Raw genomic sequence first — 22,993 nt, forward strand, 5'->3', positions numbered from 1 at the left:
TGAGAGACTAGTCAAGGACCATATCAACTCCACCCTACCTGACACCCTAGACCCACTCCTATTTGCTTACCGCCCAAATAGGTCCACAGACGATGCAATCTCAACCACACTGCGCACTGCCCTAACCCATCTGGACAAGAGGAATACCTATGTTAGAATGCTGTTCATCGACTACAGCTCGGCATTTAACACCATAGTACCCTCCAAGCTCGTCATCAAGCTCGAGACCCTGGGTCTCGACCCCGCCCTGTGCAACTGGGTACTGGACTTCCTGACGGGCCGCCCCCAGGTGGTGAGGGTAGGCAACAACATCTCCACCCCGCTGATCCTCAACACTGGGGCCCCACAAGGGTGCGTTCTGAGCCCTCTCCTGTACTCCCTGTTCACCCACGACTGCGTGGCCACGCACGCCTCCAACTCAATCATCAAGTTTGTGGACGACACCACAGTGGTAGGCTTGATTACCAACAACGACGAGACGGCCTACAGGGAGGAGGTGAGGGCCCTCGGAGTGTGGTGTCAGGAAAATAACCTCACACTCAACGTCAACAAAACTAAGGAGATGATTGTGGACTTCAGGAAACAGCAGAGGGAACACCCCCCTATCCACATCGATGGAACAGTAGTGGAGAGGGTAGCAAGTTTTAAGTTCCTCGGCATACACATCACAGACAAACTGAATTGGTCCACCCACACAGACAGCATCGTGAAGAAGGCGCAGCAGCGCCTCTTCAACCTCAGGAGGCTGAAGAAATTTGGCTTGTCACCAAAAGCACTCACAAACTTCTACAGATGCACAATCGAGAGCATCCTGTCGGGCTGTATCACCGCCTGGTACGGCAACTGCTCCGCCCACAACCGTAAGGCTCTCCAGAGGGTAGTGAGGTCTGCACAACGCATCACCGGGGGCAAACTACCTGCCCTCCAGGACACCTACACCACCCGATGTTACAGGAAGGCCATAAAGATCATCAAGGACAACAACTACCTGAGCCACTGCCTGTTCACCCCACTATCATCCAGAAGGCGAGGTCAGTACAGGTGCATCAAAGCTGGGACCGAGAGACTGAAATACAGCTTCTATCTCAAGGCCATCAGACTGTTAAACAGCCACCACTAACATTGAGTGGCTGCTGCCAACACACTGACTCAACTCCAGACACTTTAATATTGGGAATTGATGGGAAATGATGTAAAATATATCACTAGCCACTTTAAACAATGCTACCTAATATAATGTTTACATACCCTACATTATTCATCTCATATGTATACGTATATACTGTACTCTATATCATGTACTGCATCTTTATGTAATACATGTATCACTAGCCACTTTAACTATGCCACTTTGTTTACATACTCATCTCATATGTATATACTGTACTCGATACCATCTACTGCATCTTGCCTATGCCGCTCTGTACCATCACTCATTCATATATCTTTATGTACATATTATTTTTCCCCTTACACTTGTGTGTATAAGACAGTAGTTTTGGAATTGTTAGTTAGATTACTTGTTGGTTATTACTGCATTGTCGGAACTAGAAGCACAAGCATTTCGCTACACTCGCATTAACATCTGCTAACCATGTGTATGTGACAAATAACATTTGATTTGATTTGATTTAAAAGGGTTAAGGTTAGGGGAAGGGTTAGCTAACATGCTAAGTAGTTGCAAAGTAGATAAAAAGTAGTAAATATTTCAGAAGTTGTCCGTGATGATATTCGATCTCGCAACCTTTAGGTTGTTAGACATTTGCGTTATATTTCTAACATATTGTACGTTTTGAAAATTCGTACCGTATAATATATTTGAAATTCGTAACATATCATACAAAATGGGTGAAGGCCATCCAGAATATTAATTGATACCATATGAAACGGTATTCTAAACGGAGTGTCTAGCATTTATGTACAGAATAATACGAAATGCTCTGAGACCAGGTTGGAGGACTAGTGGCGACTGGTGTCTCAAGCTGACGCAGGAATATAGTGTTGATGTGTAAAGAATACACTAACCACTGAGGGAGATTGCCTGGGAGGTCTGCTGCTGAGCCAAATCTACACTGAGTGTACAAAACATTAGCACCTTCTTAATATTGAGTTGCAACCCCCTTTGCCGTCAGAACAGACTCAATTCGTCAGGGCATGGACTCTACAAGGTGTCGTAAGCGTTCCACAGGGATGCTAGCCCATGTTGACTCCAATGCTTCCCACAGTTGTGTCAAGTTGGCTTGAAGTCCTTTGGGTGGTGGACCACTGGGAAACTGTTGAGCATGAAAATACCCAGCAGCGTTGCAGTTCTTGACACACTCAAACTGTTGCGCCTGGCACCTACTATCATACTCCGTTCAAAGGCACTTAAATCTTTTGTCTTGCTCATTCATCCTCTGAATGGCACACATACACAATCCATGTCTCAATTGTTTTAAGGCTTAAAAATATTTTCAACCTGTCTCCTCCCCTTCATCTACACTGATTGAAGTGGATTTAACAAGTGACATCAATAAAGGATTTAAAAAAATATATGTATTTGACCTTTATCCAGGTGGGCCAGTTGAGAACAAGTTCTCATTTACAACTGCGACCTGGCCAAGATAAAGAAAAGCAGTACGACAAAAACAACAACACAGAGTTACAAATGGGATTAACATACGTACAGTCAATAACACAATAGAAAATCTGTATACAGTGTGTGCAAATGAAGTAAGGAGGTAAGGCAATAAATAGGCCATAGTGGCGAAGTCATTACAATTTAGCAATTAACACTGGGGTGATAGATGTGCAGATGAGGATGTGCAAGGATCATAGCTTTCACCTGGATTCACCTGGCCAGTCTATGTAATGGAAAGAGCATGTGTTCCTAATGTTTTGTACACTCAGTGTAGATTTCTTTGTTTCTATTTAGAGGTCTATATTTTGGCTGGCTGCATGATGTAACAAAACAGTACAGTGCCCTCTTATTTAACATTAGTGGAAATCATAAACTCACGACTGTTGTGAACAGATATGGGAATCTTGTTTGGTGCCAGCCTCTACACTTTGTCCCAGTTGTGCACTTTGTGACAAAGGTGAGGTCCATCCCTCATCATTTTCTGTGTGATGATGAAAACATGCCACCATATCTTTATGGACTGTACAGTCTGGGTATACCTGTCAGTATGGGCAGGTTCCGCGGACCCAGATTAAGCCTAGTCCTGGACTACAAATCATTCTCAATGGAGAATTTCCATTGAAAGTGCATTTTAGTCCAGGACTAGGCTTAATCTGGGTTTGGGAAACTGGCCCCAAGTGTTCTTAGCTATGGGATTCTGTTTTGTAACTATGGGATTCTGTTTTGCAACTATGGGATTCTGTTCTCTAACTATGGGATTCTATTTTGTAACTATGGGATTCTATTTTGTAACTATGGGATTCTGTTTTGTAACTGTGGAATTATGTTTTCTAACTATGGGATTCTGTTTTCTAACTATGGGATTCTAGGAACTATCATTATTGATGAGATAATATGAAACTAGAGCTGAGTGTTCCATGGGCAATAACTTATAATAGACAGGTCATATTTTTGATAGGCCAGTGTGACTACACTGTATTTAGATCAGCCAAGAAGAGGACATGGTGTACAGTCAGGCCACAGTGCAGTATTGACACATGGTTATGTTCTACCGTGCTGTCTGGTGAGCACTGTCTGGGTGGTGTCATCGATCTGTGCTATTTCACTGACGTACGTGTTTCTCACAATGGGTTCTCACATGGTTCTCACAATTCCTCAATGGGAATGATTGGATACAATAACCCCTTCAAATCAGAGGATGTTGTTTTTCACCTGCTTCCCCATATCAGTCCTTCACAGGAATCTCACTGTCTAGGTGGATTAAATATATCATCAGAAAATTCATACCATAATGAGTTTTCTCGGAAAACACCACACAAATTACCTTACAGTACTTAAAAATATTGTTTATGAATTGCAAAAAGTGCATGCAGGGCAGTTTTGATTGAATTCCACTGAACAGCCATAAGAGACCATAACACAGTACTAGATAGACTGTGTGCTGCTGGCAGACCTAAGGAACCATTCCATGCATTGTCTGAGACAAGAATGTACAAAAAAAGGGCCTTTGGTCCACAGACATCCCAGCAATGTTTATCCTGTGGCCTGCAGCCTCAGCCTGAAAAGCAAACAGCTGCAAACCTGATGTCTTCTAGGCCTCTTCTATACGTCTGTTGTGTTTACAATGACATGTATCAATCTCAAGGTTGGAGAAGTATAGTATAGCCTTATGAACTAAAGTAGTGTATAAAACTTGAACCCATGAACCTTAGAAACCCCAGTTAATCATAAGGCTACATGCAGACTGGTCACTGGTTAGGCTAACTGGTTCAGCTGGTTCCTTACTACCCTAGGGCATTATGGGAGATGATGACACAGCAGTTAGTGGATGTTTTGACAGGTCGTCATTGTAAATAAAAACGTGTTCTTAATTGACTTACCTATATAAATAATGGTGAAATGCAAAAATAATTGTTTTTTAATTGTGTGCAATTGGATGATTTCCACAACAGATATATCAAATCAAATCAAATTTTATTTGTCACATACACATGGTTAGCAGATGCTAATGCGAGTGTAGCGAAATGCTTGTGCTTCTAGTTCCGACAATGCAGTAATAACCAACAAGTAATCTAGCTAACAATTCCAAAACTACTACCGTATAGACACAAGTGTAAGGGGATAAAGAATATGTACATAAAGATATATGAATGAGTGATGGTACAGAGCGGCATAGGCAAAATACAGTAGATGGTATTGAGTACAGTATATACATATGAGATGAGTATGTAAACAAAGTGGCATAGTTAAAGTGGCTAGTGATACATGTATTACATAAAGATGCAGTAGATGATATAGAGTACAGTATATACGTATACATATGAGATGAATAATGTAGGGTATGTAAACATTATATTAGGTAGCATTGTTTAAAGTGGCTAGTGATATATTTTACATCATTTCCCATCAATTCCCATTATTAAAGTGGCTGGAGTTGAGTCAGTGTGTTGGCAGCAGCCACTCAATGTTAGTGGTGGCTGTTTAACAGTCTGATGGCCTTGAGATAGAGGCTGTTTTTCAGTCTCTCGGTCCCAGCTTTGATGCACCTGTACTGACCTCGCCTTCTGGATGATAGCGGGGTGAACAGGCAGTGGCTCGGGTGGTTGTTGTCCTTGATGATCTTTATGGCCTTCCTGTGACATCGGGTGGTGTAGGTGTCCTGGAGGGCAGGTAGTTTGCCCCCGGTGATGCGTTGTGCAGACCTCACTACCCTCTGGAGAGCCTTACGGTTGTGGGCGGAGCAGTTGCCGTACCAGGCGGTGATACAGCCCGCCAGGATGCTCTCGATTGTGCATCTGTAGAAGTTTGTGAGTGCTTTTAGTGACAAGCCAAATTTCTTCAGCCTCCTGAGGTTGAAGAGGCGCTGCTGCGCCTTCTTCAAGATGCTGTCTGTGTGGGTGGACCAATTCAGTTTATCTGTGATGTGTACGCCGAGGAATTTAAAACTTACTACCCTCTCCACTCCACTACTCCCTCTGCTGTTTCCTGAAGTCCACGATCATCTCCTTAGTTTTGTTGACGTTGAGTGTGAGGTTATTTTCCTGACACCACACTCCGAGGGCCCTCACCTGCTCCCTGTAGGCCGTCTCGTCGTTGTTGGTAATCAAGCCTACCACTGTTGTGTCGTCCACAAACTTGATGATTGAGTTGGAGGCGTGCGTGGCCACGCAGTCGTGGGTGAACAGGGAGTACAGGAGAGGGCTCAGAACGCACTCTTGTGGGGCCCCAGTGTTGAGGATCAGCGGGGTGGAGATGTTGTTGCCTACCCTCACCACCTGGGGGCGGCCCGTCAGGAAGTCCAGTACCCAGTTGCACAGGGCGGGGTCGAGACCCAGGGTCTCGAGCTTGATGACCAGCTTGGAGGGCACTATGGTGTTAAATGCAGATGAACAGCATTCTCACATAGGTATTCCTCTTGTCCAGATGGGTTAGGGCAGTGTGCAGTGTGGTTGAGATTGCATCGTCTGTGGACCTATTTGGGCGGTAAGCAAATTAGAGTGGGCCTAGGGTGTCAGGGAGGGTGGAGGTGATATGGTCCTTGACTAGTCTCTCAAAGCACTTCATGATGACGGAAGTGAGTCCTAAGGGGCGGTAGTCGTTTAGCTCAATTACCATAGCTTTCTTGGGAACAGGAACAATGGTGGCCCTCTTGAAGCATGTGGGAACAACAGACTGGGATAGGGATTGATTGAATATGTCCGTAAACACACCAGCCAGCTGGTCTGCGCATGCTCTGAGGGCGCGGCTGGGGATATACTCTAAGCAGTTATGTAAACAGCCACCATGAATAACAAGAAGTGCCATGAGAGTGAATACACGTCTTGCTTGATTGTGCATCAGCAAATATAGGGACGAGCATTTACTAGAACAGAGTAGAACAGAGTAAAGTAAAATGCAATAGGTATTGGTTTGGTTCTACGGGGGCTAATCTCCCAGATACACAGAAGGACCCTGTCCAGAACATTGAGACAGATGGTCGCCTGGTCGGTACCCACTCAAAGCCTCTTAGAGACTCTTAGGACTGAGGCCAATATCTTCTGGACACAACAAGACCATAGTACACTACCAATACTATCTAATGGTGTACTATTTACTGTAATCTCTTACCACTTCATGCTGTCTCGAGTCTTAATTAATGTGATGTCTCAAGTACCTCCCAACACAATATATTCTAGGACAAACAATTGCTCACACAAAAAAATAAGTTATGCATCTTGCATGGTGTACAGTCAGTCCACAGTGCAGTATTGACACATGGTTGTACTGCCGTCTTCTGTCTACTTTGCTGCAGGGCTGCAGTGATACACTGGGAATGGAGGACATAGAATGCAGGTGCTTGTAGACACACATACTCATAGCCGTGGAGGGTAAACACATGTAAACATAGTTTACGCAGCTTTTTGCGATTTACGCGATCTCAGTTAACCCAACAATTTTCTTTAACACTACATTAATGCACACACACACACACACACACACACACACACACACACACACACACACACACACACACACACACACACACACACACACACACACACATGCACATCAACAACAACAAAAAGAAGTTCCCATAGCCGCGGGAAGTAGGTGTGCTGAGGGTGCTGCAGCACCCCCTGAAAAAGCAAAATATATATATAAACAATTAAAAAGAAAGAACAAAACCCTGTCCTCAAACATTGACATTAAACGGTGAAAATGAGGTGCAAAGACACAAAACATCCATATCAAACATCCATATCAAATTAAATATTTAAGTATTCATTTACCATCCTTACAAACCACATTACTGTATTGTACATATGGTCATCTAGGTTTGTACCTGTAGACTTTCCATCACCATGAAGAAAAACAATGACCAATACTGTAATTGAGTACATTGAGACATCAAGTGGTTTGTGATGACGTGATGATGTTGCTCAGTTGGCACTTGAAATTCTTGGTTGTGGGTTTGATTCCCATGGGGGAACAGTATGACAATGTATGCACTCACTACTGTAAGTTGCTCTGGATAAGAGTGTCTACGGAAAATGAACAAACAGACCATTACAGTTTTCACATAGAAATAAGTTGCATTTGCAAAGTATTTCAAGAGTCTGGAAGACATTCAGAAAGTATTCAGACCCCTTCCCTTTTTCCACATTTTGTTATGTTACAGCCTTATTCTAAAATTGATTAAATTATTGTTTTTACTCATCAATCTACACATAATACCCCATGACAAAGTGAAAACAGTTTTTTTTATGTTTGCAAAGGTATAAAAAACAACAACAGAAATACCTTATTTATATAAGTATTCGAAACTGAGACTCGAAACTGAGCTCAGGTGCATCCTGTTGCAATTGATCATCCTTGAGATTTTTGGAGTCCACCTGTGGTAAATTCCATTGATTGGACATGATTTGGAAAGGCACACACGTGTCTATATAAGGTCCCTCAGTTGACAGTGCATGTCAGAGCAAAAACCAAGCCATGAGGTCGAAGGAATTGTCCGTAGAGCTCCGAGACAGGATTGTGTCAACGCACAGATCTGGGGAAGGGTACCAAAACATTTCTGCAGCATTGAAGGTCCCCAAGAACACGGTGGCCTTCGTCATTCTTAAATATAAGACGTTTGGAACCACCAAGACTCTTCCTAGAGCTGGCCTTCTGGCCAAACTGAGCAATCGGTGGAGAAGGGCCTTGGTCATGGAGGTGACCAAGAACCCAATGGTCATGGAGGTGACCAAGAACCCAATGGTCATGGAGGTGACCAAGAACCCAATGGTCATGGAGGTGACCAAAAACCCAAAGGTCACTCTGACAGAGGTCCAGAGTTCCTCTGTGGAACACCTTCCAGAAGGACACCCATCCTGCAGCACTCCACCAATCAGGCCTTTATGGTAGAGTGGCCAGGCGGAAGCCAATCCTTAGTATAAGGCACATGACAGCCCACTTGAAGTTTGCCAAAAGGAACATAAAGGACTCTCAGACCATGAGAAACAAGATTATCTTGTCTGATGAAACCAAGATTTGGCCTCTTTGGCCTGAATGCCAAGTGTCACATCTGGAGGAAACATGGTGCCATCCCTACGATGCAGCATGGTGGTGGCAGCATCATGCTGTGGGGATGTTTATTCAGTGGCAGGGACTGAAGATTTGTCAGGATCGAGGGAAAGATGAACAGAGCAAAGTACAGAGAGATCATTGATGAAAACCTGCTCCAGAGCGCTTAAGACCTCACACTGGGGTGAAGGTTCACCTTCCAAACGGACAACGACCCTAAGCACACAGCCAAGACAACACAGGAGTGGCTTTGGAACAAGTCTCTGAATGTCCTTGAGTGGCCCAGCCACTTGAACCCAATCGAACATCAATGAAGAGACCTGAAAATAGCTGTGAAACGACGCTCCCAATCCAACTTGGCAGAGCTTTAGAGGATCTGCTTTTTTGACACCACACTCCACAAAGCAAGTCCTGCAGGCTTTAGTTTTATCTTATCTTGATTATTGTCCAGTCATATGGTCAAGTGCTGCAAAGAAAGACCTAGTTAAGCTGCAGCTGGCCCAGAACAGAGTAGCATGTCTTGCTCTTCATTGTAATCAACATTAAGACTATGTATGTCAATCTTTCTTGGCTATGATGTGAGGAAAGACTGACTGCTTCTCTTCTTGTTTTTATAAGAAACATTCATGTGTTGTAAATTCCAAATTGTTTGCATAGTCAACTTACACACAAGACTGACACACACACTTACCCCACCAGACATGCCACCAGGGGTCTTTTCACAGTTCCCAGGTCCAAAACAAATTCAAGGAAACATACTGTATAATACAGATCCATGAGTGCATGGAACTCCCTTCCATCTTATATAATGCAAGTGACCGGCAAACCTGGTTTCACAAAACAAATAACGTAACACCTCAACGCACAACACCTCTCCCACATGTGACCTACTTGTTGTGTGTATGTACTGACATGTATGTGTAACTGATAGATGCACACACATACTACATGTTAATGTTTTGAAATGTTTGTAAATTGTAAAGTCTATTGACAGTTTTGCCTCACTGCACTGTTAATCAGCATGTTTTGTCTACTGCGTTAGTGCGTCTGCGTAGCAGTGGCATAAAGTAACAAAGTAAAAGTATCTATACTTTACTATTTATACTGTATTTTTTGAAAACATACTTTTACTCAGCTACATTCCTAAATAAAATATAGATGTTTTACTCCCATACATTTTCCTTGACACCCAAAATTACTTGTTACATTTCGAATGCTTCGGAGGACAGGAAAATGGTCTAATTCACACACTTATCAAGATAACATGTAGTCATCGCTACTGCCTTTTTTTTCTGGCAGACTCACAAAACACAAATGCTTAATTTGTAGTGTTGGAGTGTGCCCTTAGCTATCCATCTAGCCATGTGGGTTGCTTAATATAAGGATTAAACAATTATTTATAGCACCTACTTTTACTTTTGATACTTAAATATATTTCAGCATTTACTATTACTTTTTATATATAACTATACACTGAGTGTACAAAACATTAGGAACACCTTCCTAATATTGAGATGCACCCCCTTTTGCCCTCAGAAATCAGCCAAATGTTGTCAAATGTTCCACAGGGATGCTGGCCCATGTTGACTCCAATGCTTCCCACAGTTGTGTCAAATTAGCTGGATGTCCTTTGGGTGGTGGACCATTCTTGATACACACAGGAAACTGTTGAGCGTGGAAAAACCCAGCAGTGTTGCAGTTCTTGACACATTCAAACCGGTGCCCATGGCACCTACCACCATATCAAATCAAATCAAATGTATTTGTATAGCCCTTCTTACATCAGCTGATATCTCAAAGTGCTGTACAGAAACCCAGCCTAAAACCCCAAACAGCAAGCAAAACAGGTGTAGAAGCACAATACAGGTGGAAAAACTCCCTAGAAAGGCCAAAACCTAGGAAGAAACCTAGAAAGGAACCAGGATATGAGGGGTGGTCAGTCCTCTTCTGGCTGTGCCGGGTGGAGATTATAACAGAACATGACCAAGATGTTCAAATGTTCATAAATGACCAGCATGGTCAAATAATAATAATCACAGTAGTCATCAAGGGTGCAGCAAGTCAGCACCTCAGGAGTACATGTCAGTTGGCTTTTCATAGCCGATCATTAAGTGTATCTCTACCGCTCCTTCTGTCTCTAGAGAGTTGAAAACAGCAGGACTGGGACAGGTAGCACGTCAGATGAACAGGTCAGTGTTCCATAGCCGCAGGCAGAACAATTGAAACTGGAGCAGCAGCACGGCCAGGTGGACTGGGAACAGCAAGGAGTCATCATGCCAGGTAGTCCTGAGGCATGGTCCTAGGGCTCAGGTCCTCCGAGAGAGAGAAAGAAAGAGAGAAAGATAGAATTAGAGAGAGCATACTTAAATTCACACAGGACACCAGATAAGACAGGGGAAGTACTCCAGATATAACAAACTGACCCTAGCCCCCCGACACATAAACTACTGCAGCATAAATACTGGAGGCTGAGACAGGAGGGGTCAGGAGACACTGTGGCCCCATCCGATGATACCCCCGGACAGGGCCAAACAGGAAGGATATAACCCCACCCACTTTGCCAAAGCACAGCCCACACACCACTAGAGGGATATCTTCAACCACCAACTTACCATCCTGAGACAAGGCCGAGTATAGCCCACAAAGATCTCTGCCACGGCACAACCCAAGGGGGGGCACCATCCCAGACAGGAAGATCACATCAGTGACTCAACCCACTCAAGTGACGCAGTCCCCTCCTAGGGACGGCATGAAAGAGCACCAGTAAGCTAGTGACTTAGCCCCTGTAATAGGGTTAGAGGCAGAGAATCCCAGTGGAGAGAGGGGAACCGGCCAGGCAGAGACAGCAAGGGCGGTTCGTTGCTCCAGAGCCTTTCCGTTCACCTTCACACTCCTGGGCCAGACTACTCTCAATCATATGACCCACTGAAGAGATGAGTCTTCAGTAAAGACTTAAAGGTTGAAGCAGAGTCTGCGTCTCTCACATGGGTAGGCAGACCATTCCATAAAAATGTAGCTCTACAGGAGAAAGCCCTGCCTCCAGCTGTTTGCTTAGAAATTCTAAGGACAATTAGGAGGGCTGCGTCTTGTGAGTGAAGGTATGTAATGCAGGACCAAATCGGAAAGATAGGTAGGAGCAAGCCCATGTAATGCTTTGTAGGTTAGCAGTAAAACCTTGAAATCAGCCCTTGCCTTAACAGGAAGCCAGTGTAGGGAGGCTAGCACTGGAGTAATATGATGACATTTTTTGGTTCTAGTCAGGATTCTAGCAGCCGTTTTTAGCACTAACTGAAGTTTATTTAGTGCTTTATCCAGGTAGCCGGAAAGTAGAGCATTGCAGTAGTCTAACCTAGAAGTAACAAAAGCATGGATTAATTTTTCTGCATAATTTTTGGACAGAAAGTTTCTGATTTTTGCAATGTTACGTACTGTAGATGGAAAAAAAGCTGTCCTTGAAACAGTCTTGATATGTTTGTCAAAAGAGAGATCAGGGTCCAGAGTAACGCCGAGGTACTTCACAGTTTTATTTGAGACAACTGTACAACCATCAAGATTAATTGTCAGATTCAACAGAATATCTCTTTGTTTCTTGGGACCTAGAACAAGCACCTCTGTTTTGTCAAAGTTTAAAAGTAGAAAGTTTGCAGCCATCCACCTCCTTATGTCTGAAACACAGGCTTCTAGCGAGGGCAATTTTGGGGCTTCACCATGTTTCATTGAAATGAACAGCTGTGTGTCATCCGCATAGCTGTCACGCCCTGACCTTAGAGATCCTGTTTATGTCTCTATTTTGGTTTGATCAGGGTATGAGTTGGGGTGGGTATTCTATTCTCTATTATTTGTATTTCTATGTTTTGGCCGGGTAGGGTTCTCAATCAGGGACAGCTGTCTATCGTTGTCTCTGATTGAGAACCATACTTAGGTAGCCCTTTTTTCCACCTGTCTTTGTGGGAAGTTGACTTTCGTTTATGTGTTTGTAGTGTTTATTGTTTTGTTGGCGTAATTTTTTATAATAAAAGAAAATGTATGCTCACCACGCTGCAACTTGGTCCACTTCATTCAACAGCCGTGACAATAGCAGTGAAAGTGAAATGTTTTCGAATGATATCCCCAAGAGGTAAAATATATAGTGAAAACAATAGTGGTCCTAAAACGGAACCTTGAGGAACACCGAAATTTACAGTTGATTTGTCAGAGGACAAAACATTCACAGAGACAAACTGATATCTTTCCGACAGATAAGATTTAAACCAGGCCAGAACTTGTCCGTGTAGACCAATTTGGATTTCCAATCTCTCCAAAAGAATGTGGTGATCGATGGTATCAAAAGCAGTACTAAGGTCTAGGAGCACGAGGACAGATGCAGAGCCTCGGTCTGATGCCATTAAAAGGTCATTTACCACCTTCACAAGTGCAGTCTCAGTGCTATGATGGGGTCTAAAACCAGACTGAAGCATTTCGTATACATTGTTTGTATTCAGGAAGGCAGTGAGTTGCTGCGCAACAGCTTTTTAATTTTTTTTTGAGGGGAATGGAAGATTCGATATAGGCCGATAGTTTTTTATATTTTCTGGGTCAAGGTTTGGCTTTTTCAAGAGAGGCTTTATTACTGCCACTTTTAGTGAGTTTGGTACACATCCGGTGGATAGAGAGCCGTTTATTATGTTCAACATAGGAGGGCCAAGCACAGCAAGCAGCTCTTTCAGTAGTTTAGTTGGAATAGGGTCCAGTATGCAGCTTGAAGGTTTAGAGGCCATGATTATTTTCATCATTGTGTCAAGAGATATATTACTAAAACACTTGAGTGTCTCTCTTGATCCTAGGTCCTGGCAGAGTTGTGCAGACTCAGGACAACTGAGCTTTGGAGGAATACTCAGATTTAAAGAGGAGTCCGTCATTTACTTTCTAATGATCATGATCTTTTCCTCAAAGAAGTTCATGAATTTATTACTGCTGAAGTGAAAGCCATCCTCACTTGGGGAATGCTGCTTTTTAGTTAGCTTTTCGACAGCATCAAAAATTTATTTAGGATTGTTCTTATTTTCCTCAATTAAGTTGGAAAAATAGGATGATCGAGCAGCAGTGAGGGCTCTTCGATACTGCACGGTACTGTCTTTCCAAGCTAGTCGGAAGACTTCCAGTTTGGTGTGGCGCCATTTCCGTTCAAACTTTTTTCACAACTGCTGCATACAGATAGATAGATGTCGGATTTTAATTTCAGACAGCTACAGCAGGTAAATTATCCTGTAGAAAAATACATTTTTAATTATCATGTGGATCATAATTAACTGACATTTTTGTATGGGTTCATACATTTTTCATAAAGTCTGAAATTTCAAGGTGCAAATGACAAACTTCAGAAGCCTTTCAAAATTAAATGCACTACAAGTTTTAAATGTCCTGCGTTGCAGGAAAGTTCTGCAACAGGGTGATTCAGTTGAGATCCTACATCTGTAGTGAGCATGCTGAGCCTGTCATCTGAGCATGCAGCCCTATCCATCAGGTGGAGAAACACTGACATACACTTTTCCTCAACAGTGGAGATGCAGGCTGCTGGAGGCCTTTCAAGAAACCGGTTTTCCCTTGCACGCTGTGTGTGTGTGTGTGTGTGTGTGTGTGTGTGTGTGTGTGTGTGTGTGTGTGTGTGTGTGTGTGTGTGTGTGTGTGTGTGTGTGTGTGTGTGTGAATGTGCATGCGTGCAACTGGGTGTTTCCATGCCCTCCTGCTGAGATTAACAAGGTGTTCCCATGCAAATGAGTATATTGCATTATTGCAATGCTGAATTACAGGTGGAACATGTTATCAAGACAGACATCAACATGTCTCAACAGAATACTCTCAATAACCCGAACATACTATCACACACAGAGTGACGCCTGATAGGCGTGGGAAATGGAGAGGCTATACAGTAATGCCTGGTGCCCAAATTGATGACGTACAGTAAGCCGTGCAGCTGAGAGACCAGAGGAGACGAACGGATTAGGTTAAGTCAGTTCAGACAGTCATCCTGATGAGCCCTTCCCAGTTAGCTAATTTATCCTGGCTAGCTGGCAACAACAGCAGCATGGCTTTAATTAAAACTTTTAAAAGAAAGTGATGTTTTTTTCAATGGGTGAGGGAGAAATAACTTGTAGTATTGGTCACCATCTAGATGTCACCGTGAAATACCAATTATCTAATGTAACGACAAGCAGGTGTGAATTACCAGTGCAATGATGTTGTATCGAGGTGCTTGCCACTGTTGCTTCCCACTTGGCAGGAGTTGCTTCACCAAGCAGCTGTTATCACATGTCCCTGGCAGTAGCTTACGCCCCAATTTGTTCCATCCCACTTGATTATATTTAAAATAGGATAGCAGCCTACACAAGAAATAACTTGTAATATTGGTAGTAACCATCAAGATGTCACCGTGATACAGTCTACTGCTCAATGGGGAAAATTTGCACTACAAGCACACAACAACGCGGGGCACAGTGTGTCCTTCGCTCCCACATGCCAAGTTGCCAAGCACACAACAACGCGGGCACAGTGTGTCCTTCGCTCCCACATGCCAAGTTGCCAAGCACACAACAACGCGGGGCACAGTGTGTCCTTCGCTCCCACATGCCAAGTTGCCAAGCACACAACAACACGGGGCACAGTGTGTCCTTCGCTCCCACATGCCAAGTTGCCAAGCACACAACAACGCGGGGCACAGTGTGTCCTTTGCTCCCACATGCCAAGTTGCCAAGCACACAACAACGCGGGGCACAGTGTGTCCTTCGCTCCCACATGCCAAGTTGTCAAGCACACAACAACGCGGGGCACAGTGTGTCCTTCGCTCCCACATGCCAAGTTGTCAAGCACTGCTATCCTGCAAAAAGAAGAGGGAAGTAGCTAGATAGTGTAGCTAATATCAAATCAGGGTGACAGCTAAAGCACACTTAATGTAGTAATTTTCACACAATTACTGAATAATTCTTTACACTCTCAAGTCCCAACTTCGGCAGACAAGTTTCAAATTCTCGTTGAAGTTTCCAGCCACAAGCATAAACTATATAGCTGGGGAGGGCTCATCAGGACCACTGACTGAACCTAATCCATTCGTACCCACGCAACTCTCGCTGTGCGACATACGGAATCAATATTGGGCACCAGGCTTGTGCGTATAGCCTCTCCCCGTGGGAAATGTTTACAATATTACACTTCACTCTTGAGAAATGTAGAGACAGGTGGTGGCATTCTGAAATTGAATCAGAATAGTGTCAAACAATGTCCTCACTCCAGCTTTACTCACACTTCTGAATAAATGGGTCATGTTCAAATGTGTTAGGGGGGAAACAACAGCCAAAGATTAATTGAGACTGCTGTTATAAACTATTTTTGTGGGCAGAGAGGCCCTGAGTAAAATAGAGAAAGAGAAGAGAGAGACAGAGATAGAGATTGAGATTCTCTGGTGCCTGGCCAGGGTGAGTGTCTGGCTGGGGTTGAAGGGTTGAAGGTTGAATCCTTTGAGTCCCTGGCTCTCCCCTCCCGTCTGTCATCGGTCCACGTAACATGCTGCAGCACTGACTAACCTGTAGCTACAGCAGACCTCATGAAGTCAGCATGCTAGGAATGCCTCTGATATCTGCCTCTTCATTGTCCTTGACTTCCCTGCAATACCTGTGGAGGGAAAGAGAGAGAGAGAGAGAGAGAGGCAAAACCATATACTGTTGTTGACAACTCCCTGTCTTGCCCTCTGGTCAGGTAAACAACACTCGCTCCTGGCGGCTCAGCTCTCCCACGCTCTGCTAATGTTATCACCATGGCTCATCACTATGGCAATGTCTCAGAGTACCTGCATGCAGATTCTTAGAATGCTAGGCTACAGTGAGAACACCCACCTAAATACTGTAGGTCCACTTGATATTGGCACAGAAGTCTGTTCATTCAGATACATACATGAGATGTGTGAAAGGGAGATATAAAAACAGGAGAGATAGGAGAAAAGAGAGCAGGTAAGAGGCCTTGGTTCATATCTATTGACAGCAAGTCATCTGAATGGTATATTCCCAGTTCGAATACTCTATGTACTGTATATGACACTATAGAGTTACGTTAAATCTGGTTCAAATCAGGAAATAAGTAAAGCAAGGTAATACAAATGTCATGAAATTCTATCTGAGTAGTTCTGGTGCTAAAAACAAAAGACAACATGTCTTTATGACTGATATCAAATGGACTTTGGCAGTTTAGGGGTGCACAGTGCAGCACAACACTGAATCTGTGAGCTTGGCATGCTTACTACTGTGAGGCTGATGATAATAATGTAAACCAGGAAAGCTGCGACTTCACTGTTAGACTCAATGTTTATTATCAGAGTGCTACACAACTTAAAAGGGGAAAAAAATAATAAAGTGTGGCTCCTTCTTCCACTCTCAACTCAAGACTCAAGCATTATCCATTAACCTTTGCTCTTCTCCCAAGAGCCAGAATACCGCTTCACAATAAATGTCCCACCCATTATATTACCATAATAAAGGTCTCAAACTGCTAACACCAGCTAGTTGGGTCGGCCCTACTTCACCAGTCCAGAAATAGAACAAGTAGACAAACTCAAGCTGGCTCCGGCTAGGGCTTCCTAACCTTAATCCACAGACTTTCTCAGTATTTCAAAACCAGCATTTTGAAATACCTCAGTAGTATTCTTCTATACTCACCCAGGGCCTGTATACCATACTCCTCCTTTTCCTTACTCTGTCCCATCCCTCTAGTTCTCTCTTCCCCATAAGGGCTTTATGTGGAGTGCCTGCATGGGAGCCAGAGAAAGAGGAAAAGAGAGTAAAGGGTAAAAGAGAGAGAATGAAGAAGAGAGATAAAAATGGTGAGCTGGGACTTCATATGCATTAACCTGGTGAAAAACAACAGCAACAAGCTAGAATTAGAATTCCACTCGGCCGGGAGCACAGCTCAGGTCTGCCGAGATGGTTGATGTTTGACCAAGTGTTGTAACAAGGCTGTAACAAGGTTAAGGTGGACGTGGTGCACCCTGCACCGAGCATGGGGGATGCCATTACACTGTCGAGGATGCATGAATTCCAAATAAAGATGTCCCGTCATTGAAAAGATTTTGAGAGACAGTCTTCAGCGCTGACTGTGTCCGTCAATGCACTTTACTGTACTGTTGAAATAAGAATCAGCGAGTATATACCCTCTGGGTAACACAGTCCTAACTGAGCATGCTACCAAACATTAAAGGCCCAGTGCGGGCAAAAACATTATGTTCCTGTGTTTTATACAGTTGAAGTCGGACGTTTACATACACCTCAACTAAATACATTTAAACTCAGTTTTCACAATTCCTGACATTTAATCCTAGTAAAAATGTCCTGTTTTAGGTCAGTTAGGATCACCACTTTATTTTAAGAATGTGAAATGTCAGAACAATAGTAGAGAGAATGATTTATTTCAGCTTTTATTTCTTTCATCACATTCCCAGTGGGTCAGAAGTTTACATACACTCAATTAATATTTGGTAGCATTGCCTTTAAATTGTTTAATTAACTTGGGTCAAACGTTTTGGGTAGCCTTCCACAAGCTTCCCCAAATAAGTTGGGTGAATTTTGTCCCATTCCTCCTGACAGTCTGGTGTAACTGAGTCAGGTTTGTAGGCCTCCTTGCTCGCACACGCTGTTTCAGTTCACACATTTTCTATAGGATTGAGGTCAGAGCTTTGTGATGGCCACTCCAATACCTTGACTTTGTTGTCCTTAAGCCATTTGCCACAACTTTAGAAGTATGCTTGGTTCATTTTCCATTTGCAAGACCCATTTTGCGACCAAGCTTTAGCTGACTGATGTCTTGAGATGTTGCTTCAATATATCCACATAATTGTCCTGCCTCATGATTCCATCTATTTTGTGAAGTGCACCAGTCCCTACTGAGGCAAAGCACCCCAACAACATGATGCTGCCACCCCGTGCTTCACGGTTGGGATGGTGTTCTTCGGCTTGCAAGCCTCCCCCTTTTTCCTCCAAACATAACGATGGTCATTATGGCCAAACAGTTCTATTTTTGTTTCCTCAGACCAGAGAACATTTCTCCAAAAAGTATGGTCTTTGGACCCATGTGCAGTTGCAAACCGTAGTCTGGCTATGTTATGGCGGTTTTGGAGCAGTGGCTTCTTCCTTGCTGAGCGGCCTTTCAGGTTATGTCGATATAGGACTTGTTTTACTGTGGATATAGACACTTTTGTACCTGTTTCCTTCAGCATCTTTACAAGGTCCTTTGCTGTTGTTCTGATTTGATCTTTTCGCACCATAGTACGTACGTTGATTTGAGACATGTATGAAGTGTTTTGGTAGTTTTAGTACATTTTGGATGTGAAATTAACTCTGAAAGTTGGTTAGGTGAACTGTGTGAAGAGTTTTGAAAAAGTGACCCAAGTATTGAGAAATGTGTCTTAGCGATTGTAAAAAAAAACTGTAAGCAAACCAGACAGTAGCAAACCAGACTATACTTTTACGGATAGCCAGGGGCACACTTCAACACTAAAACATAATTTACAAACAAAGCATGTGTGTTTAGTGAGTCTGCCAGATCAGAGGCAGCAGGAATTTTGTTGTCCTGCTAAGTATTCAAAATGTAACTAATTCTTTTGGATGTAAAAAGTACATTATTTTCTTTAGGAATGTAGTAAAGTAAAAGACAAAAATATAAATAGTAAAGTACAGACACCCCAAAAAAATACTTAAGTAGTACCTTATAGTATTTTTACTTAAGTACTTTATACCACTGACCACTCCCAGACAGTCCTAGCAAAATTATTGCTTGGGAAATTGCTCTTTGCTAAGAAGCTATTTTTGTTTGTTTTGACCATTTTACAGTAAGGTACTTAATTGTTACCCAGAAATGATTTGATATTGAGATACAACTAGCTGTATTGGACCTTTAAGCATATTCAGAAAAAACAGGTGTTAAATATAGACCTGCTGTGTTGTGTTTGAACTGTGGAGGGATACAAAATTGAGCTGCTGTGACGGAGAGAGCAGCCATCCCTCTCTCTCTCTGTGTGTGTGTGTGTGTGTGTGTGTGTGTGTGTGTGTGTGTGTGTGTGTGTGTGTGTGTGTGTGTGTGTGTGTGTGTACAAATGCCCAAAGAGCACTCTGAGCGCAGTCTGGCACTCCAGAGTGACTTTATGAACACACCCAAAGTGACAGACAGTGACTCATTCAATACCGACTTGCACACTCTTGTCTGTATCTAGCTGATCTAGGGTGTTATATTTAGTCCAACAGTTGCAAACAAGAGTTTCTATTGGACAAATTCAGGTATGTTTATCCCCATTTCGTTTGCTTCCATTTAATAAATGTTTTTCAACAGAATCGGTGGAATGAATACACACCTGGCCACATGCAAACACAGTTCACTTTCATAGCAGCCACATACAAAAAGCTCATTGTATATATAATTCATTCTCGCATCTATCTACGTGCTCTCCACTTCTCACATTTCGTCTTCTCTTGTGGACATCAGTGCACAACATATCAGCTGTCTGTGACCAGGCTGAAAAACCTTTTCAAGTCACACCTTCATATTATCACCGCTAACCGCTAGACACAGTCTACATAATTGTCACATCACAGTCAACATAGCTACTAGAACTAACGCGTTAGTTAACCCACTACAATCATGCAGTACAGTGTACAGTCAGCAGCAAGCAGTTTAGCAGTTACAACGGTGGGCCCCGGTGACAATAAATTATTCAAACCAAAAGCTTACCTTGCCCTCGAAGAGTTCCAGTGTTGGACAGCCATAGCCAGCTAGCTAACATAGTATTGAGTAGGCTAAACTAGCTAGCTGCATTTGATGCTAGCTCAGTAAGTGAGAAAAAAAATGACTACGAAATATCTCTCTCGATCTTTCTCTCTCTCTTGCTTCTCCCTAATTTTGGAAGAAATTAATTTGTTCAAAACCGTTCAACTATTGTCTTTCTCTCTCTTTGAGTCAATTACTCACCACCTTTGAAGCACTGCAGTGTTAGCTAGCTATTGCTTATGCTTTCAGTACTAGATACATTCTCCAATCCTTTGATTGGGTGGACAATATGTCAGTTCATGCTGCAAGAGCTCTGATAGGTTTGAGGACGTCCTCTGGAAGTTCTCATAATTACTGTGTAAGTCTATGGAAGGGGGCCTCCTAGGTTTTGTATTGAAGTCAATGTACCTAGAGGAGAACAGAATCTAGCTGTCCTTTGGCTACACCATGGTTCTACCCTACATAGTGCTGCTGAGACTACTGTAGACCTTCATTGCAAAACAGTGTGTTTTAATCAATTATTTGGTGGCCTGAATATATTTTGTATAGTTTAATCGAAAAAGGATTACACTTTTAATGTTTTACAATTTTTATTTTTATGAAATTCACTGAGGAGGATGGTCCTCCCCTTCCTCCTCTGGTGTGTGTGTGTGTATGTGTGTGCTTGCATGCTACCATAGACCCACAGACATCTCCTTGTCCCTGTCTGTAATCCCAACATGTTTCAAGCAGACCACCATTGTCCCTGTTCCTAAGAACTCAAAGATAACCTGCCTAATCATCTATCGTCCCATAGCACTCATATCTGTAACCATGAAATGTTTTGAAAGGCTGGTCATGGCACCTATCATCACCATCATCCCAGACACTCTGGACCCACAACAATTCGTATACTGCCCCAAAATATCCACAGATAACTCCATACTGCTCTCTCCCACCTGGACAAGAGGAACACCTATGTGAGAATGCTGTTCATTGACTACTGCTCAGCTTTCAACACCATAGTCCCCTCCAAGCTCATCACCAAGCTCGGGACCCTCGGAGTGAACACCTCCTTCTGCAACTGGATCCTGGACTTTCTGATGTGTCGCCCCCAGGTGGTGAGGGTAAGTAACAACACATCCGCCATGCTGACCCTCAACACGGGGGCCCCCCGGGGTGCGGGCTTAGTACCCTTTTGTTCTCTCTGTTCACCCACGACTGTGTAACCATACACTACTGCGGGATTATTTAAGATAATCTTTGAAGAGGATGTGTTTTCGGAAGATGGGCAGGGACTCTGCTGCTGCCCTAGCTTCATGGGGAAGCTGGTTTCACCATTGGGGTACCAGGACAGAGAAGAGCTTGGACTGGGCTGAGCGGGAGCTGCCCTGCCGTAGGGGAGGGAGGTCCAAAAGACCAGCGGTGGAGTTTGAGCACAGCCTGAAAGTAGGGAGGGGCAGTTCCTCTTGCCTCTCCATAGGCATGGCCCCCCAGATCCTCAAAAAGAAAATTGTGCAATTTTATAACACATTTCGTACAATCCTATTCATTCTGCCATGGGGCAGGGAGACATTTTTGCAGTTTTAAAGCTAATTTTGTGCAATTCTACACATTTTGCCATGACTTATGCCATGTTAATGATACTGTATTTGAGTGAGAATGAGTAGCAAAACCAATGGGGCCCCTTGGAGGTCAGGGCCCGTGGGAACGTGCCCTTCATGTCCGCTCGGTATTTGGCCATGATTACTACAAGTTTAGATAGCTGGCTACTCTGCATTGTTTGGAAAGGTCTCGTAAGTAAGCATTTCACAGTAAAGTCTTCACCTGCTGTATTTGGCTGTCGTGACTTGACTTTTACATTAATCTGAAGACTGTTATTTATCTAATCAACCTAAATATGTTTAATTGTTACCCGATTAAATTCATTATGTAACAATTAACTCATTAGGAATTGGGGCACCACGAGAGCGGTTCTTTAAAGAGTTGCCATCTCCCAAATTAAACTTTAATGGTCTTTACTCATTACATCTATAAATAGTCAACTTATTAATCATAACCTCATATCATCATTCTGAACAGTTGTAAACTCCTTGCATCTGCAAAAACCCGAGCCTTACTTATGACTCATTACTACACAAATTGGTTTAATTATTTATATACTAGCTAACTAAATGGTAACACAGGATAAATAAACACTTAATATGTTAAAAACAGGTCCCTAGCGGACTGACAACAATATGGCTGCTTGTTACAAAAGACATGGAGAGGGCGAGAAAGAGAGAGGGACAGAGACACTTAATGTTGGTACATTTAGAAACTACTTATACTTTGCACACGAACCGCCGCCTGCTTGGAGTACGAAATCATGAATGTATTGTGGCAAAGAAGGGGGTCGAGTGATAAATGGCAGATATGTGAGAGCAGAAGTAATAAACGGTCTCTGCCCGATCACTAAAATGGCCACCCCTGTCAGAACTACAGATCACAAAATGGCCGACCGCCAAAACTACAAGTCCCAGAAGCAAGGGGAACCCTCAGAAGGTGGAGCCGACCCACAGATAAAGGGTC

General features: G+C 43.2%; 1 long non-coding RNA gene across 2 annotated transcripts; it reads right to left on the reverse strand.

The window, feature by feature from the left end:
• Window positions 1-16,173: 16,173 nt before the first annotated feature.
• LOC149985428 (uncharacterized) lies at window positions 16,174-20,541 on the reverse strand. 2 transcript variants are annotated; one of them, XR_016482736.1, is made up of 4 exons: window positions 17,538-17,806; window positions 17,347-17,435; window positions 16,531-16,568; window positions 16,212-16,309 (listed from the first exon to the last, which is right to left on the reverse strand). It is a non-coding gene; the product is annotated as an uncharacterized LOC149985428 (long non-coding RNA). The 2 variants fall into 2 exon arrangements; XR_016482740.1 differs by lacking the exons at window positions 16,531-16,568; window positions 17,538-17,806 and adding an exon at window positions 20,408-20,541 and having other exon boundaries at window positions 16,174-16,309.
• Window positions 20,542-22,993: the final 2,452 nt, after the last annotated feature.

The sequence above is a fragment of the Oncorhynchus mykiss genome, chromosome 1 (assembly GCF_057628025.1).
Source record: "Oncorhynchus mykiss isolate SJ-2025 chromosome 1, ASM5762802v1, whole genome shotgun sequence".
Lineage (NCBI taxonomy): Eukaryota > Metazoa > Chordata > Actinopteri > Salmoniformes > Salmonidae > Oncorhynchus > Oncorhynchus mykiss.